The sequence below is a fragment of the Rattus rattus genome, chromosome 1 (genome assembly GCF_011064425.1).
Source record: "Rattus rattus isolate New Zealand chromosome 1, Rrattus_CSIRO_v1, whole genome shotgun sequence".
Lineage (NCBI taxonomy): Eukaryota > Metazoa > Chordata > Mammalia > Rodentia > Muridae > Rattus > Rattus rattus.
This window is the reverse complement of record NC_046154.1, coordinates 71,169,666-71,190,871: the sequence shown is the minus strand read 5'-3', so window position 1 is coordinate 71,190,871 and position 21,206 is coordinate 71,169,666. Positions and strand designations below refer to the sequence as shown.

At 44.3% G+C, this 21,206-nt stretch overlaps 1 long non-coding RNA gene across 1 annotated transcript in view; it reads left to right on the top strand.

Annotated features, from left to right (window-relative positions):
- The first annotated feature begins 1,968 nt into the window (after positions 1–1,968).
- Positions 1,969–21,206, top strand: part of LOC116900725 — a 38,266-nt gene continuing 19,028 nt past the window's right edge. Inside the window, exon 1 of the long non-coding RNA XR_004387945.1 lies at positions 1,969–2,344. This is a non-coding gene — a long non-coding RNA (uncharacterized LOC116900725). The remainder of the gene's footprint in view (positions 2,345–21,206) is intronic.

Sequence of the window (21,206 nt, the reverse complement as noted above, 5' to 3'; positions counted from 1 at the left end):
TCTCCACACCCCCCGCCCCCCACCTTCCTCCTCCTCCCGCGCGCCTCCCCCAGCCCTCGCGTCTCTCCCCCTCATTTGTTAAAGGTATCAGACCGGTGCCACAGTACTGGGACTTTTTTTTTTTTTTTTCAAAAATAGCTCTTCTCTCTGCCACTCTTCTTGCACCCCCCGAAAACCCGCCCAGGGAGAGGTTATTTCACTGCTCGCTGCAGACGCTCAAGCCTCAAGAACATCCTAAGTGGAGAAGCCCTGAACCGGCCTGGGCCCAAGAAAGAAACGAATGGAAAATTCCCTCACACCCAGGCCGCCCGGAGCTGGGGCTAGGGCGCCGACTCTAGCACCCCAGGCGGCTGGAGGGAGTGAGAGGGCGGAGGCTGGGGCCACAGTGAACTTGGCCTCCTGGAGTTGGAGCGAACCGGCGCGAAGCCGGGGGCGCGGCGGGCAGCCCAGCCCGGAGCCCTCACTGGCGAGCGGAGAGGGGCGCCGGGATCCCTGGGGTCCCCCGAGCCTCGCCGCCGCGGCTCGCCCTCCCCCGGCGCCCGGTGCACGTGGCCGCGCTCGGAGCGGGAAGGCCCCGCCAGCACCACCGCTCGCCCCTCCTCTCCTCCTCCTGCCGCGCTGGCCGCGTCCCAATCCCCACCCCCAGGGCCCGGGGCGCCGGCGGAAAGCGGCTCCCTTCCCGCGGGGGTGCAAGGCAGGGCGGGGCCGCGGCGCGCCGAGGCTGCAGGGCAGGGAGCGCGCAGGGTGCGTGTGCGGCTGCAGTTCTCCCCGGCCGCTCCGCCGGCGCCCGCCCCGCCCCCGCCGAGTGAATGAACTTGATTCCCGGGACCAGGGAGGCGGCCGGCCCGCACCCCTATTCGCGCGGGCACTCTCTCCCACACACACCGCCCCCCAAATTCCGGGTTTCCGCTAGGGGTGGGTGGGGAAATGGAGGAATCAAAGGCTGCCCAGACAATGGAGAAAGAAAAGTGAGCGCCCGGGGCTCCGTGTCGCCCTAGCTTGGGGCCGCCGAGCGTTTCCAGGCCCCCCGCGGCCTCCCGCTCCCACCCTGCGCCCCGGACTTTCCCCCCTCAACTTTCTCCAGTCCTCGCACTCCTGACCACCGTGCCCTCCCCCAGCGGACCTGAAAGAACCAGTGACTTTTTCCTTCCCCAAGTGGAAGTTACCCACATCAAGCATTTCACAACGACACATCAAGAAAAGTAGGCAGGTTCAAGTCAACCATGAAATGGTCACTTTTTAACCCCGTCCTGTCCTCATTAGGGAAATGCTCAAACACAGTCCGTTTTCAAAAAAAGCGCTCTTAATGAGGCGAGCTTGCCAAGTCTACCAGCTGCAGCCCCTGTAAACCAAGAGCCCGGTGAAGAAAGGCGCAGGGGGTGTGGAGGCGGGGAGGGCGGCGGGTCTAGGAGGACAGGTAAAGTCGGGGAAACTGTGAGAACCAGGGCGAGTTAACCCTTTAGGGCACGCGCCACGGGGAGCGGTCCCCTACCCCTGCTAGGCAAATCCTCTAGTTAGCGTTCTGACAACGTTAATTTCCTTTGTACCGGTCATTTCTTCTTCTTGAAAAGCTGGGATAAAGTTGACAGTCTTTATAGATGAAAGGAGGTGACAGTCGGGGTTAATCCAAATAAATACTCACTTCTCTCATAATTTTTAGGCAACCTCATCTTAACTTTTAAAAGAAAGAAGGGAAGGGAAGGAGAAAAAAAAAACAAACCGAACAATCCCAAAGCATCACTTTGTACTGAGCTGCATCCCTTTTCTCACCCTCACCAGAATCTGCGGGAGGGGGGCGGGGACGCTCCACTGATAATACCAGCTTTAACTACTGGAGTTTCCCTTTGAACAAATATTCAATTTAACTGGAGTTAATTTACCATAAAAGACATTCCCCTTGGCACGAATGCACTCATGTCCTTGAACACACCTCTTTGAATGCCTGGACTCTTATAGAAGCCATTATTTCGGGGTCTCTTTAAAAATCCAGCGCCCATCTCTGTGCTTCCCTCCCTTTCCTCCCTCCCTCCCTCCTCACTACGCCACCCCCAGCGAAATCCTGGCACCCAGAGAGCACTCGTTTTCAACCAGAGCCCAGAAACAGCCGTTGTCCCCTGGCAAAAGAGGCCCAGTGCTGAGCCCTGGGCAAGTGTCTCCAGACATCCCTACCTTTCTCTCCCTTTATTAAGTCTTCTTTCCCAACAGAACCCATTTCCTTTGCCACTAAAACTAGGTTGCATCCAAAAGTTTCTCACAAGCTTAAAAAAGAAAAATTGACACCATTATGCAGAAGAATTCACAAAAGCTGCAGAGCGCCAGGGCAGAGAAGCAGCGTCAGACACAGGTAAGAACCCAGAGAGCCCAAGATTCCTGGCCTCCCAGGCCCATCCCTGAGAGGCCCGGCTCTCTCAGGTGTCCCGTGTCTGTATTTGTACAGTGCTGAGGATGGCTGTGGTACATGCTGATAGCCATAGGGGATGCTTTGTAGTTTGGGGTTTTGATTTGTTTCCAAGGGGGGGAAAAAGAAACGAAACGGAAGAAGCAATAACAGTGTGGTGAGGAAAACCAAAAAGGAGTAAAGACTGAACAATAGATAGCTGGGGAAAAAGGGCTTGGGGTGCTGGGTGTGGAAGGCTTTGACTTACAGACCTCAGAGTCAGAGTCAAGAAGGCTGACACTCCATGGGCCTCAAGCTCTGCTGCCTGCCCAAAGTTCTGGTCACTGTAGGCCTTCCCAGGAAGAACCCTAAGGGAATCCTCCTGGGAAATCTGACCTCCTGGGATCTCTGCTTTCTCTGGCTTCCCTCAGCACTTGTCAGCCACCTTTGCTTTGAGAAACACCCTTCTTTTTAAATACAAGAAGGATAGAAAGTATCTATGTTTTTTTAAAAGTAGGTTTCAAGTTGCTCTGCAGAAAAGTTTCTGATGCTGTCAAAATGGACCCAAAAGACTTTGGTCCTTTCTCTCCTAAACCCTCTGTTTTTCCTTTCTTGCATGGGGGGCCATAAAAGGCCACCTACCTTAATCTCAAAACCTGCTTGTGAAGTGCTCTCAACTACAGGGAGCTCTGTTGCCATATTCCCAGTGATCCCTTTGCACTATTCTCTGCTGCCACATTAGGGGAAATTGCCTTTTCTGAAAGTTTATTGAATTCTAAAAGAAAAGTCAGGGCTTCTAGTGGGTTTTCAAACATCTAACTGTATACTAAAAAATTCACATTGCCACCCAGTCTGGGTCTTTCTCTGATCTCTAGAGAGGAGTTTGAGATCTCAAGTATCTCCTGATACTGGTTTGTTTTGTTTTGTTTTGTTTCTTTAATCTTTTTAAAGAAGAAACTGCAGAGACAGATTGCAAAGCCTGGGCAAATTCAAATAAGGTTTCTCCCAGCTTAACAAAGCTGTCATTCCCAGTGTGCACCACTACTTTTATTTTTTATCTCTTGCCCATGATTTACAAGGAGGTTCAACAGTCCCATCCCTGCATGGCCAGTATCAATGTTTAAAAACTAAATACAAAAGAGACAAGTGACCTTCTGACCCCAGGAAGCAAGCTTGCAGAACTGCAGGTGTCCACTGTGTCATACCCAGGGACCTTTCTTTCTTCCAAGTATAGCCTGGAAAACCTAGATTTATATCCACCAGTCACAACACCAAAACCCTCCCCCCCAAAAAATGCATATATAAACAGGCAGCAAGTGCTAAGACAGCCTGTGCATGATAGGAACTGCAGAATCATGCCCAGCTCTATGAGCCCTTAAACTACTACTGTCAAATTAGGGGAGCAATTTCTCCCCACTGGAGAATTCACAACTAGTTGGTTTCCCCACCTACTGCCAGTCCTTTGCTTTTCAACTGAAATGAATAAATAACCTTGGACTTTTCTTCCCTCCTCTGGGAGCTGTTTGGTCTCCCCCGAGGACAAAACTAAATGAGAAAAAATGACGCTGTTAATAATGCCGCTGCTGAGATGCCTGTACTTAACTATTAAAAAGAAATCCCACTAAGCATGTCTGCAGCCAGGACACAGTTGCAGGCTACCACTGTGAATGTGAACGAGGACCAGCCCAAAGGCCTCCATGAAGGTTCACTGGTCACGATTTCTCTACAGAGATGAATTCAATACAACAAGAGATTCCCAAGTTTGAAATCATTTGGTCCCGGGCTACAGCGTTAGCAACTGGACTGAAACTTAAGTCTGATTTATTTTGAAGTTTCAAAATTTTCTGTCACAGTTTCCTGGCTCTGTGCACAGCACTACAGAGGTTACATACACAGTGGTGCCTTCTCTGCTGATGCTGCAGTCTTGACCTTTTCAAAATAGATTATCTTTGAAGTAAAATCATACTTCCTTTTGTTTGGATGAGTAAACTGGCCGCTCGTCTACATATATGCTGTGACCTATAAAGACACAGACATTCAGAAGTTTTTACACTGTAGTATTAGAGGTGGCCACAGGCCATCTTAAACCTCTGTAGCCTTTTCTCTAGTTCTCCTTGAAAAGCTGCTGCTGTATTTCAAAATCAAAATAATGCCCAATAAGGGGATTTTACCACTTACATTTGCAAATGGAAATATAAGAAGTAAAAAGAGAACATAAACAACTGGGCCTAAACACAGTATATATTCAGAAAAAAAACAAAGACAAAACCTCTGAATGTATCTGAACCATTTAAGAACACAGCAAGCTAGCAAATTTCAAAGCAATGGATACTGTCAGGCTCTGTGATGCCATGCAAAGTTACAAAGTTACAGATGTGTGTGACATCACATCCACTCAAAATTATGCTGCTGCTCAGTCTGACCATATTAAAACTAAACGGATGTCTATGCTGTCCAAAGAATAGAAGGAATTTATTCTGCACATCAAACAATGAATCTGTCACCATTTATTGTATGAAACACTCAGCTAATCAATTTCCTGTTAAAACAGCTTTCAACAATACTCGGCTTTAAAATTCATCAGGGCCAGTAAAAACCTTTGCCCAGTGCACAAGAATGCAGCCCTGACCACGGACGATAATTACCATTCTAATACTTTTATTGCCCAAGCGGTTTGGTTTTTTTTTTTTTTTTTTCCTGTGCTCCCCATCACTACGCAGGAATCTCCAGTATATTGTATCTGTGAGTTGGAGTGTTTGACCTTTGACCACATATGATTTAATAGGGACTTTTCAGCGCTGGCACTCTCTCCATCCCTCATACCATTAAATAAAAACACTAAACCTCAAATGTAAAACTGGAAACCACAACGTTTTTTGCGTTTCACAACCCTTTGCAGTTTTTACTTAAGCTGCCCAAAGGTCGGCCTCTTAGTCTCACAACAGGCTTCCCAGTACCGTAAATGCACCGGGAAGTCACTCATTCTGATTTTGATTAAATCTCCAGCCCTCCTCACGTGCACACATGCACCCTGCTTATTTACACGTGCATTCTTTCTAACCGCAGAAGCATGCGTGTATGCTTTCTGGACTTATTCCACTTTAGGACTGATTTAAATGTCTGTTCGAATATGGGTTCAAAAGTTAACCCGACCCCCCCCCCCACTCCCGTTGGAAGTTGTAGTTACAAAAGGGTGCTGCTATAAGACCCGTTCAAAGAAAGTCAGTTAATCTTGTGTATTTTGGCGCCTTTTCCCTGCCAGCTACTGTACTTGAGGGGGTAAGGAAAACCTGGAGATCTTGTCTGTCCTGTCTCAAGTTCAATGGCAGTTCTTCCAACCAGGAGGGGAAGATGGCCATGTTCGCAGCCCTAATAATAATTCAGATCACGCCACCTCGGCATCTTGTGTCAAAGTCGAAACTGGCTTCCCCGCCCCCTTCAACCTGAAAGCTGCCAAGTCTTCACACACTCCGCATTCAACCACAACTTAATGGATGGGATATTGTGCATTAAAATGTGTCCCAGACTCACTGTCGAAGAGGACAAGGGAGAAGGCAGACCCACAGACAAGCACACACAGATTTAGGCAGAGGGGGATCTTAGGCTAGGGCAGAAACCAGTGGGGTGGGAAAAAGACGCATTAACGGGAGCAGGAAGAAATCCATCATAATCCTTTTTTTTTTTTTTAAGAGTTGAGGGTGTTGGAGGGAGAAGGGCTAACAATTCCTCGCTCAAACTGGGTGTGGACGAGTGAGCTAAACTTTAGAATGACACCAATTTTTAAAGCCCTTAACACACCAATGGAAGCTACGTAAAACTTTTTGCATTTGAAACCGCATTTTAAATAAGAATATGGAACAAAGTAGTGCCTTAGGGTGAAGTAATACGCTTTCATTAAAAAAAAATAAAAATAAAAACGAAATGGACTTTGTGGGCGGCTAAGTATTATTTATAATTTTCCCCCAACAGTAAAGGGAGAAGAGGAGAAAGTGGAGTCAGATGGATGGGCTGGGGTGGGGGTGGGGGTGGTTTGCCGGATTCCACACTGTTTGGATTTAGTATAATTCGCTGATTCCCGCCATAAGTGTGCTAAAGTTGCCAACGCTTACAAAATACGTATTTACGTTAGTTCGGAAAATTCAACACCATTGTTCAATCTTTAAAACAAAAATACGGCCTCGAGAAAGGAGTAAAAGAATCGCTGTACACACAGGGACAGGAAATAAATTGTGTGCGTGGGGTTAGGCAGGAGGTTGCAAAGGACGAGCATGAAATGCAAACAAGACCGATCATTTTAAAGCCACATACCATCGCACTGCACGAAATAAAACAGATCTGGAGTCTGTACAGAACCCTGGGCCGCTGACTTTGCGTGTCTCAGGTAGGAATTTGTGGTTGTTTTTCTTTTTGTGTTAAGGGTGTTTTGTTTTGTTTTGGGGTGTGTAGGGGTTTTTTTGTTGTTGTTGTTTTCTTTTTAAAGAAATCCCGACGTAGTCTGATACTGTTTAAAATTATTTCTGCACGGCCACACTTCCTGGCCCAAGAAGAAAAGCAGGTTGAGGTAAAGTCTGGAAGCTGGCGAACGCAGCTCCCGTTGCTCGCCTGGGCGGAAGACTCTTGGCCAACTCCCACGCCGTGTAGTGTGAGTGTGTGTGTCCGTGTGAGTATGTATGTGTGTGAGTGTATGTGTGTGTGTGTGTGTGTGTGTGTATATGTGTGTGCGCGCGTACGTGCGTGCGTGCGTGCGTGCTCCAGGGCGCACGGTCTCGCGCGGGCCTCGCCGTGCTGGGATTGGCCTGGCCGCGCCGCCCGGGCCTCCCGCCCCGCAGCCCTGCCCCGCCCCGCCGGCCGGGACGCGGGAAGCGGCGCTTCGCTTCCGCCCGGCGGCGGGAAGGCGCGCTGGGGGGGAGGAGCCACGGGAGGGCGGGGCCTGTACCGCGGTGGGCGTGGCGCCACTGGGTAGTGGAGCCGGGACAGTACCCGGCCTAGCGCCACTGGCTGTGTGGTTCCTTGCGGTTCCCCGCCACGTGGCCAGATCTGCTACTGCCCGGGCCTCGCTGGTTTCGGTGCAGAGACCGAGAGGCCCCTCGCTCCACGGCCTTTGCTTTCGAACTTGTGTGTGCTTAGGCGGTGCGAGACATTGTTAGAGATGGGCAGTAGTAGGTGGGAGAGAAAGCAGAGAACTCTAACCCCGCCCCCAACCCCTGTATCTAGAGGACGTCGGATAGTGTTGAAGTTCACAGATAAACCTGTTTTAATTCATAGTTTTGAAAGTTAAATATATGGAGCGAGGAATGCCTGGATTTAAAATAATCCAATTATTTTCATCTTAAGTATGAATCTGTACTTGCATGGTCAACACTTAAGCAAAGTCGGTATAAAACCGTGCTTGAAAATGTAAGACTTACAAGGTAAAAATATAACATTTGCCCTAAATGCACTTAGTTACTAACCCACGTGTGTTTGGAGATTTTATTACAGGGATCATAATTATGTAATTGCTCAACTGGCAACAATAGCTTCAAATAGCCTCTAAAAACCCTGTTCAATTATATGATTACTAGTGAGACTAAAAACACTCCCAATGAATTGTTCTTTATCTCTAAATGTGAACATGTCGGTGTTAGGATCCCAATTGTGTTTACATCAAAGTTCTGATGAACTTAAACACTGTTAAGGTTTGCAGTCCCTACAATAGACAACTGTAAATTAAGAAGACATTTGGCCTCATTACAAAAAGAGTCCCCTGCCCATAAACATATACGCATATATGGATGGAGTTTGTTCCTGCATGATACCCATACCAATTTTCAGTGCTAAGATTATTGATCCAAAAAAAAGTGTTACCCAATTAAATTTTAGAAAATGCACCATTAAGAATGGTCTGTTAGCTGCAAGCTTAACAGTTCCCAATGTCCACTCCTCAAACACCAACACAGTTGTGTATATGTTTTTTATAGCCACATCGTTTTTAGGAAGAGAGATGAACAACTAGCAAAGAGGACAGGAGGCGTGTTCGTCATCACCAACACACTCAGCTCAAACTTCGGAGGGAAATTTTTCCTTTCAAGGTGTTGGTCCATGATTATAACCACCTAGCAGCCTGGCAATAAACTTGCTCTACACAGGCAGTCAACTTAAGTGAGCTACAAACAAATCGCTGTGCATTCTAGGATTGACTGATGGTAGTTTTATGGTCAGGGGTCTGGTCCGTGGAACACAGACTGGTGCATGAAGCATTGCAGACCAAGTATACAATGAGAAAAATCCAGAGCTAAATGCAAAATTGTAGGAAGCAGGGACGAGACTGTTTTAGACAGGCGGTTTTACCACCACTCTTCCATGTGTATCACAGGAGGTATCTGAGGATCTATCTCGTGCAAAGAAGACACAGTCCAATTTTGTTTAGGAAATATCTTAAGGGACAAAAGGAGGAAACAAATGAAGGGGGAGAGATGCTCCCCACTCTCATTATGACACAGTAGGATCCAGTGCTGGTGTCACTTGTCAGTAGATGTCTTCCTAAGCGTATTCTTTGGTGATAAAATGCCCCCTTGCATGTCATCTTCAGACTTTTGTAGATTATCTTTTTCTGTCAGCATGTCATCCTTTCTCTCCACATTTGACGGTTATAAGAATACTTGTCCCTGTGCCGATCACTCTTCTGCCTGTCAAACATGCACACAGCGTCACGAGTGGATGCTCCAAGTTTGTAAAATAAGGAGATAAATTTTCAAGTGTGTCGTTCAGAAATCTGTCTGACGGATTTGTATTCACCTCAATACAATTGTCGATCCGTCAAATGGCAAGTGATCAGGATCTTTTGATCTCCATCGCTGACTCTCTGGGTTTTATATTTGGCAACATAAATACCAGAAGTGCAAATTAGGAATGTTTTAGTGTAGCTGTTTCTCTTAATAATTTTGACTGAAAAACCTTTCCAAGAATATAATTAGGATTTAATATCTTCTTATATTCATTTTTTAGAAATTATAACTACTGTTTATTTATTTATTTTTTAAAATGACTGTCCAAAGGCCAATGCTTCTTGATCATTTTGGACATAGGGACCATCTCACTAAAATTGCAGACAATTTTTTTCCATAGAACTTACTGGCAAGAACTCCTAGCAAATACTCACTTTAGATTTTTCTGGTTCTTCCTATAGCCAAATAACTGGAAATGCAGTTTCTGTATGTTTTCTTCAAACTAAGAAGTTTTTAATGTGCTAGCAACATCTGTGTGTTTATCCCTGAAAATAATTGCTAATTATTTCCCAAAGCCATGCATTATTTCAGAGCTTTATGTCATAATTGAAGTAATTCCTCTGCCCCATCTAAACCAGTAATTTTCAGTCATTGCTCCGGAGGTGTTTATTTTGTCTTCTCTATTTCCCAAAAATATAGGAAGCATATTTTCATTATATTAGTGAAGGGAACATACTAGTGTATTATATTATTACATTTAGTCTTTTGTTTCACCAGAAATTATTTGAGTTTAATGCATGTAATAAAGTTAGTGGGATATGTAATACTTACATAGAACAACAGCATTTTACAAGTAAGTGGATAACTATTTGGAGTTTATGTAAAAATCTTAAAAATATACAATGTATTTGTTATTGCCTATAGGCAATAGTTTGAATTGCTTCTTTGTTATTTAAAATTATCTAGAGAGACTTAGACCTGGACATTTACAAAGTACCAGACTTGAGCATCTTGTTGGAGATGGTAGGCAGGAGCTGTCTGTTCAGGTCTTACCAAGGAAAAGAGAATGCCTATGGCGAGTACTGCCTTGTGAAAGGAAATCACCAGCCAAGCCTACGTCGAAGTCTCTGTTTACGTTTTATTTTTCATTGTTTATGGCGACCTTTAGCTATAACCTGTTATGCCTCTTCTAAAGACACTGGTTTTAAAACGGTGTCTTTCACATAAGAAATAGTTCCTCACCATTTACAATAATAACCACAAAGATCTTGGGAGATTTCCATAGAGGCTCTTGAAGTGAGGTTGAAACTCCACAATACCCAGGGCACACGGAGTCATTTTGTAGCCCACGGAGAGTGTGGGTACAAAAATAAATATCTACATGCAATATTCTTTCTTCCACTAACTGCATGCTGCACCTGTGCACACATAGATCTGATGACATCTGCTAGCACAATAAATCTCAAGTGGTTTGTGGTGTCATCAAAAACCTGCGATGGCGGTATGGCTCACAGCCTCACTTACCAACCCCAGGCTATGTCCTTGTTAAATTTCACAGGCTAAACAGAGACCAACTAGGAGTCATTGCTCACACTTCAAGAGCAGGTTAAGGAGGTTTAAGGGGGGGGGCCTATAAATTATGACTCAATATTCGAAAATCTGCTTTCAGATTCAACAGTGGTAAATCAATGTCTTCTGGCTTCAAAAAAATGTATGGCAATTGTTAGAAATTGTCTAAAGTATCAATCATTTCTTAGCCTATGTGTGTTTTTAAGATTTCCTTATAAAGACAAAGCATGTACAATTAAATCTTCATTTCTTGCCTATACATTCGTATGACTAGAACGTTAACCATCGAAATGCCCATAAGAAGAGGGAATATATTTGAATCAATTTCACTGTAATGATGATCAAATTGAATTAAAGAAAAACCAAATGCTTTATCAAAAATTTTTTTTCAGAATATTTTATGCCATATGTATGAGAGACAACTAAATTACTAAGGTATTTTTGGTTGGATTTTTTTTTTCATTAAAAAACAAAAAAACCCCAGAATTGTCTAGCAATCCAAATACTAGTACAGAGAAAGGCAAAATACCAGGAACTGCTAGACATCCTGTCATCTTTCAGTGTTAACCTGGCAAAGAACTCTCCTGTTTTTTGCACAGTGGGCCACTTAGAGTTAAGTCAGCATCAAGTTCCTCATATCTAAATTTTGTAGTCACTTATCCCCAATGTCACAGATTCCCAGTGTCAATTCTAGAGCATGTTGGTGTCTTTCAAATTGCCCATTGCTTAACAATATCAGTAATCACACTTATGTCTTGATCCCATAGCTCAGAAAGTATAGATAGAGACCAGGAGTAAGCATTGAAGGAATATAAGTCTTTCTTCAGGCCATGACCTTCTGGCTAGCAGGAGCCCAGTCCTTGCTAAGCACTGGTGTAAGTGGAGGGCATGCTTTGGAATGCCTCTGCATTTGTGATACAAAGGGTTTTGTGTGAATATTCTCCTCCAAATTTGTTTAGAAAAGAGTCAAGTCCACACGGGGTCTTCTGAAAACCTTCACTTTGACTTGTAAAAGAATAACGCGTGGTTTTCTGCTCACTTTGCAGTTGGTGTGGGTTTGTAGAGTGAAAACAGTCTTAATAGAAACCAAAGACAATTTTAATTAGGGACAATAAGTCAGCTGCTCTTCCTACCCCCACTCCCTCCTCTGGCCCAGTGAAACAAAACCAAATCTCCTTCTAATATATTCAGAAGCCAAACCAATAAAATTGGGAAGTTTTTGATACCACTAGGCTACATGTTGTTAAAAATGGTTTATGTTGTTATTTGTTTATTCTTTTATGGACAAGGGGAGAGAAGGAACAGAGAGGAACAGTGTGGAGTGGTAAACTTGAGCACACAGGCTAATCAAATGTGTGACTAGTGGTGGCTGTTTCCTCCAACTAAGGGTTTCATGAGGATCCACAAGCAATACAGAGTCGGGGAGAAACCCAAGCTATAAAAACTTTGTCCTTTTCACCTTCAGTCTTTCTAATCCCATCCTGAATTGCCCTTTTTATTTCTTTTACCATTAATGTTAAAAAAAAAATAGTATTTTTAAAACAAGAATGGAGGCACTTTGCATAAATAACAAGATAGAAAAAGGCATCCAATTATGATCCTGTAACTTAAAATCAGGGCATATTACCAACAGGTTCTTTAGTGTATAATATTTGCTACCTGCAAACCTAAGGTGAACAGAATTTTGTAATTTTTCCATTCAGCCTTCCGTTTGCATTGTTGATACTATTGTATACTCGCCCCCCCCCACACACACACAGACACACAGAAGCTAGCAAGTCCTTTTGAGACTTCTAGATAAGAGAATAAGAAACAGAAACCACCAACTCCCCCAAAAGGGGACTGTGGGGGGGGGTTGTTGTTAGAAATTGTTAAAGTTTAAAATGAAGCCTGGAGAGTTTACATAAAAATCTAAACAGACTAGTACCCTTGAAAAGGGGATGGTGGATATCGCTCTGGGCCAGTACTGCCCAGAACCTAAAGGTTGCCGCTGAATGTCTTCTTCCCCTTAGTTCCCATTGCTCTTGGTTCCATTACAGTGTCTCGCTCTCCCAGCTCATGGGTGTTAAGCTGGCTAGTAACAGTGCCAGCATCACAGAGTAGAGCCTCTCACCCCGAGTAACTGCTCATTTTCAGTATGTAGTCCATGGGTCATGGGCACGTTGAGTCCTAAGTACTAATGTGCAGCCCCACTGGGTGACTGTGGCCACAAGCTACTTCACAGACAAAATGCCCAAAGGTGTCACCACCTCTCCAGCTCCTGGTCATAATTAATTGTAAATGTTCATAGACACATGAGCCCAAGAATGGTGGCCCGCACACAGTAGGTCCTTTCCTGTCTCTTATTAACAACTGAAGAACAGTAATTGAATGAGGACAGTCAGTTAATGGGGATGACACTACATCCTCTCTAAGTGATTCAGGAAGCACCTAATGGGAAAATTAGATACGTCGTAACAATTCTGTCATAAAGAGACTAAAAGGACAACATTCTTATAGACAATCCCTATCCAAGAAAATATAAAAAGCCCATCCCTCCACAGAGAGGTTTTCTGAACTCTAAACCAGGACACATGGTACAACCAAGAATTTGTTAAAATGGACTTAAGATTTGAGGAACTTTACAGTTTTTATGTTTTCAAATCTGTCAGCGATAGTTTAGTAAATGGATAAAAATCAACTTTGGTGACAATCACCGCCACCTTGTAGCCACAATTAAAGCGTCCCCTAGAGTCCACATTTGCTTGTAGGGTTTGAGTAGGAGGCCCACTTTCTGCGTGCTGGTCCCCAGTGTTCTCCAGTAGACCGGAGGATACACATCAACACCAGGCACCAACTGTAAATAATTGAGAAGCCCATGTATTATGTATGCCCTGGGGCTACGGTTACCTTCTTGGCCCGTTCATGGCAGTTCCATGTCCCATCAAGTTCTTGGCAGAACAGTCTTAGTGACCCTTACTGTTGCAGTCCAAACTCTGTACCACAGCCAGATCAGACCCTCTGCACCCTTTCCCTGTGGCCCGAATAGGCAGGCTCATTAGGGAGCATTTTAAGTAACACCTACAAACTGATCTTTTCCTCCTCCATGGTCCCTTGAGGCCAACAGCAGCACCTTCATTAAGCAAGGGCTCCCTAGGGTGATAGTTTTCTCAATCTTGAGTTGAAAGGAGAATTATGGCAAGTGATAGTAATTACCGTCTTCTCACCCCACCTCTCCTCTGCGCTGGATTTATGTTGATTATGTCAGCTCTTTCAAAGGTGAGGAGCCTGAGGCTTGGAGAAGTTAGCTAGCCCATTGCTGGTCATTCGATCAGCCAGCTCTGATGAAATGAAAGAGTCCCCATGGCAGGGGAAGCCTGCAAGATGGTCACCACTGCGGGCCGGTGGCTGGGATCTGTGTGGGAGCTTTTGGAAGCTGTGCACATACCTTGGAGAGAACTTATCACTCTTCTTTTGAAATTATCTTTAGGACTCCAGGCACATTCTTTCAAACATTATCAATGGGATAGATCTTCCTTCTGTGAATGTGGATTCTGGTTTTGGATATAGAGAAGATTTGTTCGTTACCCTATGGTGTTTAAGGAACTTATCCAGCTGGGTAAACCTGTTTGGCTCTAAAACAAACATGATAGAATGTAACAAGATTGTTGTTTCATTCTCTTGTATGTTTTGAGGTGAGAGAATAAGGCTTATCGACTTAGACTCAGAAGCCCTGGCATTTGGGGGTTCAGATCCTGTCTTAGCTACCAAAGCTGTGTGATTCTGAGCAAGGTTTGTCGTGGTTCTTCACCATATTCTCTGATCCTCAAACAGAACCCAACAAAAGAATGTTTTCCTTAGTGCTTGGGGATTGAGTTTTGTTTCGTTTTTCAATTGTCAAAATTCTTAAGATCCTTTTAGAAGAATTGTTTTTATATTTTATTACTGAAATAAATATTCCCTGAACTCACCTGTCCCCACCTTTCCAACGTGAGAGAGTTGATAAGATCTATGAGAATGACCAGACTATAGACTGAAAGATAGGGGCCTGTGAGCCCAGTGGTCCTAGCAAAGAGCTTTCACCTGCAATAATAGGAAGAGGGGTCCCACTAGTGCCCTGACCACACAGGCCTGGGTTTGAAGGAGGCTGTGCTGTGGTCAGAAGTCAGTCAGCTGGCAGACTGTTTCATATCACTCCCAGGGCATCTTTGGAAAGGTAAGATGGTTAACGGCATCTTGAGTAAGTGCCCTTTGTAAACCGGTTTAGTGTGTCCGCCCCACATCAGGGTTTGTGCTCAAGGACAGAATGGTACACTGCAAACAAGAACAGTATCCAAAAGCTGAGGCTAGTGACGACATAAAATGGTGGGGCCCCATGGTAAGAACTGTGACAATCTCAGAAGTACTGACACAATGCTGGTCACCGATTGCAAAGGATGTTTCTAGGAGGCAAAGGAGTACCTGCTGTGTCTGGAAGGCATTCTATGGGCAAAAAAACAAACGCACAAACAAAAAACCACAATACCCTTGCCTAGTGGGAAGAGGCCTGGGACAGGGACAGTAGGGGGCAGAGAATACAGACATAGCCAATAGAAATATGGAATATGTGTGCCCTTGTTTTGGAAGCATTGACTACCCAGGCTGCTTAGTTGGGTCAGGAACATGACCTGAAAATTCTGGAAACCTGGCAAACAGGTGTTTAGCAAAAGAAGGGACATGGGGCTGTGCAGTTCTTCCAAAACAGTGTAGATCAAAGATCGTATAAGGAAGAGAGTTCGAGCAGTGACCTGGAAGTACTCTTTAGGCCGAACTGCTTTCCAAGAGTACTATTCCCTCTCACCTTAGAACTCAGAACCCTCTGCATCTAATTCTCCTAGAAATCCAGGTCCCAGTGTTGACTTTCATTGTGCCTATGAGAAAACTGTGATAAAGAAAGTAGATTCCTCAGCCAACAGCTTGTGTCTGTGGCAAGAAATGAACCAACACTGTATAGTCCTAGAATTTTGGCTCTTACCACAATGAAACCTTTCTTCACCACCATGTAACCTGTCCCCTTCCACCTACCAACCATTCATCACAGCAGGTTGCTAAGCTTTGAAATCTCCTTTTCTTTAGGACCTGTAAGTCTCTGACTGGGGAAAGAGTTGTGAGCAGCCTTGTATAACCTGGCCAAATAGATGGCTAGCAGATCAGGACTACACACACACACACACACACACACACACACACACACACGCTCACTCACTCAGAGAGAGAGAGAGACAGAGACAGGGAGGCACAGAGAGAGACAGGCTTAGTCAAATCTTTGGACTTCTAACGAGTAAGACCTGGGTGACTGCCCTTGTCTCCCAGTCTGTACTTCAATATCAGGATGGTGGGGCTGGGAAGATAGTTCTGCCCATGAAATGCTTGCCTCGTGCATTTGATCTCCAGAACCCACATAAGGTTTAAAAAGCTAGGTGCTGTGCCTGCTGCTTATAATTCCAGCTTTGGAGAGGTGCAATTAGACAGATGCCTATTGGCCACTCTAGCCAAGTTGGTGAGTTCCAGGCCAATAAGAGACACCTTCTAAAAGGGGGGGTAGGTGGGGAGATAGTAATGACGAATGATGCCCAGAGTGTCCTCTGGGACACACACATGTTCACGAGCATATATGTACACACATGAGCATGCATGCGCTCGGACACACACACACACACACACACAGACACACACACACACACACACACACAGGAGGTGGGGGTTGGGGGAGGACTAGGACTAGGACTAGAGCAGGCCTGCAATCCCAGCAATTCCAATCCAGGAGGCTGAGACAGGAGAATCACAAACTCTTGCCTGAATTGCAGAATAAGATTAAAGCCACCACAAACAATGTAGATTCAATTTCTAAGAGTTCAAGGTGGACTAAAAATTTAATTAAGCACTAGAGTACTTGCCTAGCATGTAGTGAGCACTAGGTTCAATTGCCTACGCCATCATAAAGGAAGGAAGGGATGGTTGAAGGAAGTGAATATGTCAGTGACTAAATACTAGGCTGTTATGCAGTCGTGCAAGAGAACATTGTATAGCAAGGAAGGAGTCCTGTTCTGTTTAATGTGCACAGTGTGAGCTGTGAGAGCATTGCTGGGGGGCGGGTTATCCAGTTCTCATTCTCATTATCCATGCTAAGGAAGAAAACACCAAGTAAGTGGGACACTTCTGTGATCCCAGCACCAAGGAGGCGGGGTTAGCAGGACAGAGTTAGAAGCTAGCCTAGGTTACATAAGCAGACCCCATCAGGAATCAGAGAAAAGTAGAAAAGGAAAAATGGAAGATTTCTGGTGATCCGGAAACCATTCCTGCTCTCTAGCGATTGCTACATTCAACTTTCTTCTTATTTCTAATAATGCAAACATATACCTGTAACAAAGACCTTCCCCTAATACATATCCCCCCTGACTTCAAAGTTACATGTAAGGGAAAGCATGCACTGGTTCCTTTTCTGTCTGAATTACTGCATTGGACATTTTATGTGAGACTCTCCTGCTGTTGCTGATAACGGATCCCACTCCCCACCTCGCAACATTGTATGTGAAATCCTATTGTATATGTATACACAATTCCTGCTACACTTGACAGCCTCTGGATCATTTCCAGTATGGGGCCAGTATCAATAACAATGATGCGAACCTTGTCCTTCCTGTTTTCTAGTGTATGAGCATATATGTCTGCTTAGGGCATAAATCTGTGTGCAGAATTCCTGGGTTTGCAGTTTGCCAGTAAACTTTGTTAGACACAATGCTGGATATTTACAAAATGCCTGGACTCACGCTCCTAGCAGCAGCCTATGAGTTTGAATTTTTTTTTCCATATTCACCAACATGTTTAAAAAAAAAAACAAGACAGAACCCCCCCCCCAAAAAAAAGGACCAAACAAACTGGTATAATGTAAGACAGCAGTGTATTGTGAAATTTCAGTTTTCAAATGACTAAAGAGATTCCGTTCGTATTTCATCTGCTTTTTGTCCATTTGGATGACCTCTTGATAAATATCTACTTAAATAGTCTGCCCTGGTCAGTTGGTTCTGCTGTTTCTTTCTTACTGACTAGTAGCTATCCTCTGTGTGTTGTAGACACGAGCCCTTTGCTAGCTGAATCTCTGGTAGGTTTATTTCCCTTCCCTCACAGAGCTGTGGGGCTTCACCCTTTCAACGTCTCCGTTTGCGCTTTCTTAGAAAAAGCGTATTGTAACAGTGCACGGAGCACACAATAAGCTACACGTACTTGGTTAAGTTTCCACTCGGTTACCATCCTTCCCATGGAGTCTGTCCCTGCAATGCCTAGGAGTGCTCTGTCTTTGTGCAGATGACAAAGCAGATCCCATTAGGGATGGCTGTCAGCCACCATGTGGGTGCTGGGAATTAAACTCAGGTCCTCTAGAAGATCAGCCAGTGCTCTTAACCCCTGAGCCTTCTCTAGCTCCTGGTTTTTTGTTTGTTTGTTTTTGTTTTTGTTTTTTCAGTCGTAACAGTTTGGTGTTTTAGATAAATGAGTCACACAGCATGTACTCTTGAGTTTTTTGTTTATTGTTTGTGTTCCTTGCCCCTTGTTTCCTGTGCCTTTCATTGATCACAGTAATGCCGATACTTATCAACATTATTGTGTACATCAGTAATATTTTTTCGCTGACTTTGTGCTGTATAATAGAAAACAGATAATCTGGCAAATGGTCACCAAATTGTGTCCACCTTTTGAATATCATAAAATGGCAACCTGGGTCTCCATCCCAGCTTATGTTCTCAGTTCTTTTGGGAATATCCGGGCACAGGGCTGGTCTCTTTTTGTCTGAAATGTCATGGTGTTTTCTCATATTGAGTGGCTGTGCTATTCTTTGGCCAGCTGTGAATGAAGTTCCCATTTCTCTACATACTCCTCAACACTTATGCTCAAATCCCTCCCTCCTTCTCTTCCACTTCTCTCTCTCTATTGGCTAGCGATTAGAGAACGTATGCAGTGTGCATTGTCTTCTTGGCTAACGTGTGGGCATGGTGTTGTGTGCATCTTTGTATCGCCACAGCATCCTGGCTGAGGCATCTGTCTGCCTATGTTCTTTCTGTGTGTGTTCTTATTGTTGAATTTTACTGCCTTACACTGCGCCTGCAAAGCCTTTGCCACATATCTGATTTTCAATGTTTTCTGAGTCTGTGACTTTTGTTTTCAGTCTTTTAAGATTGCCTTTTGTAGAGCAGATTTTTAAAAATTTTGATGAAGTCAAAATTATGGATTGTGCTTTTGGTTTCTATCTAAGGCAATTTGCCTAATCTAACAACACCAAGAATCTTCTCCATAAATTTTCGTTTAGAATTTTCATAATCTAATATTTTTACATTGAAGTCTAGATTTCATTTTGAGTGAAATGTTGTATCAAGTGCAAGATATGACTTGAAACGTGTAAGTATTCATATGGCTTCCCAGTTGTTCCAGCCCCATCGTTGAAAAGAGGTATTTCCCTACTCGCAGTCTTTATATATTCATCCAAGTCCAGATGCCTGTGTGCACAGGGCCCCAGCTTTTGTATTCATCTGAACCACTGACAAGGGATAACCCTGGAGAGTTGCTTCTTCCTATCTACTTATGTGGGCTCCAGGAGGTAGAACTCAACTCGTCAGCCTGGGGGCCAGTGCCCTTACTCCTGAGCCATCTTGCCCTAAATTTACTCCATATAATTCTGTCCCTCGGTGAACTGTTCTGATGGGCTTTGTTGTTTGTTTTTGACGAATTTTCTACAGGAAATCTGGAATTCACTTGGGCAGAAGCTCTATAGCTCAGATCCAGAAAGAACACTTGTACATTTTAGCTCCTTTGGCTGGAGGACTGCATAGTCTTTGTTACTCAGTGGTTTTTGAATACCTGATGCCCAAAGGCAATAAGAATGTAAGCAGTGTCAGCCTATTACTATTGTTGTAACTGACAGCTGCTGAAACTCTGACCTTTCTAGGAAAAGATGTTAGTGGATTTGTGGAGGTCAGGAAAGCGCTGTGAAGGGCCCGTGTTTTAGGCAGAACCAACCTTCATGAGCATGTGCAGTGTCCTTGTATAGAGCCCTGTTTGGGTCTATGATGGATCTGTGTCAGGTCTATATTGGCTGCAGAAAGCCTTGCTTAAAGGGTCTCATGTTGCATGGCTGTGTAGTTGTGCTCGGACTGTCTGTGAGGTGAATGTGTTAGGGGCTCTCATGTTGGTTGACTCTTCTGCTCGGATCATAGTGAAACTTTTAAGGGATGTTAGCCTTTGGTTTTTAAGGAGCCCTGAGTCTTTCGGTTAAAATATCTTACAAACACTATGTGTGTAAAGCTTACATAGTGCAAGTCTTACAGGCCATGACTTCTAAGGCAAGCCTTCTACTCTGCCAGCCCTGTACAGGGGAAGCCAGGGACAGTGTGGCTATGCCTCAATACAATTTTATATCTGGACATGGAAAGCTGAATTTTATATAGTGTTAGTATATCACATAATATTGTTAACCTTTTATTTTTGTTTTATTCTCAAATGTTTAACACTAAATAAAATCTACAAAGCTTTAAAAGCTCTCAAACCATCTAACCGGTCGGTTCGGTTAAAACTGTAGATGCAAATTCACTTTCCCTGCCCCAGGGATACCATGTGCAGCAGGTAACGTGCAAGAAGTTTATAGCAGAATTGTTCATAAGTGTTCCATAGGAGAAAATCAAAATTCCCTCAATGGTACAATGGATAAATATGGTAGAGTTTACTTACACACAACATATGGTTGGAAGAAGCGAGCCATGAAAGAAAACACGCAGCATGATTTTATTCATCTACACTCAGAAAAAGAGGCAGGGACATTTTGAAACCACACACAAAGACGAAAAGCCAGGAGGTGACCATAAGAGGATCCCTTGAGCTGGCCTCCAGGAGAGGGAGGTGACAGGGAGAGCCTTCCTGCCAAGGCAATGTTGATTCTTAATGACTTTGGTCTTTTCTCTGACTCGGTTCTTTGAATTTTGCAATTTATGTTCGTATAGAGAAATGTTCATTCCTTATACGTTCCTAGTTTCTAAACCTGTGTCGGCAGATGAGGCCTCATTGGAGTGTGGAGGCCCATGCCGAGGCCCACATCTCTGATGTCCTAAGATTCCTCTGATGCAACTGGCGAGACCTTTGGCATTCATCGGGCCTGGACTTCAAATTTCTCAAGAGCAGTCTTGGCTTTTCCACATTGAACTGTTTTTCCTTTCACTTCACTTTTGTCTCCGACACTGGTACTGTCTGCCAAATTCCCTCAAGGTCAGATCCACATTATTTTAGGTCCCATTGTGTTGAAGCCTTTCTTGTTTGGAAAGTCTATTTTTCTTAATTTCAAAATGTAATTATAAATAATTCAATCATTTGGACTGGGTGAAGGATGTCTATTTTGGCCACTTTCCCTTTGTCCTCTGCTCTCCAGGGCCCGTTCTCTCCTTTACACTTTTACCTTCTGGCTCTCTGTGCATGGTTCTGTGTTGCCATTATTCTAGGTAGGGGTGAGCGGAGAGAAACGGGACCAGATTTGTGATTGAAAGGGACGTGGATGG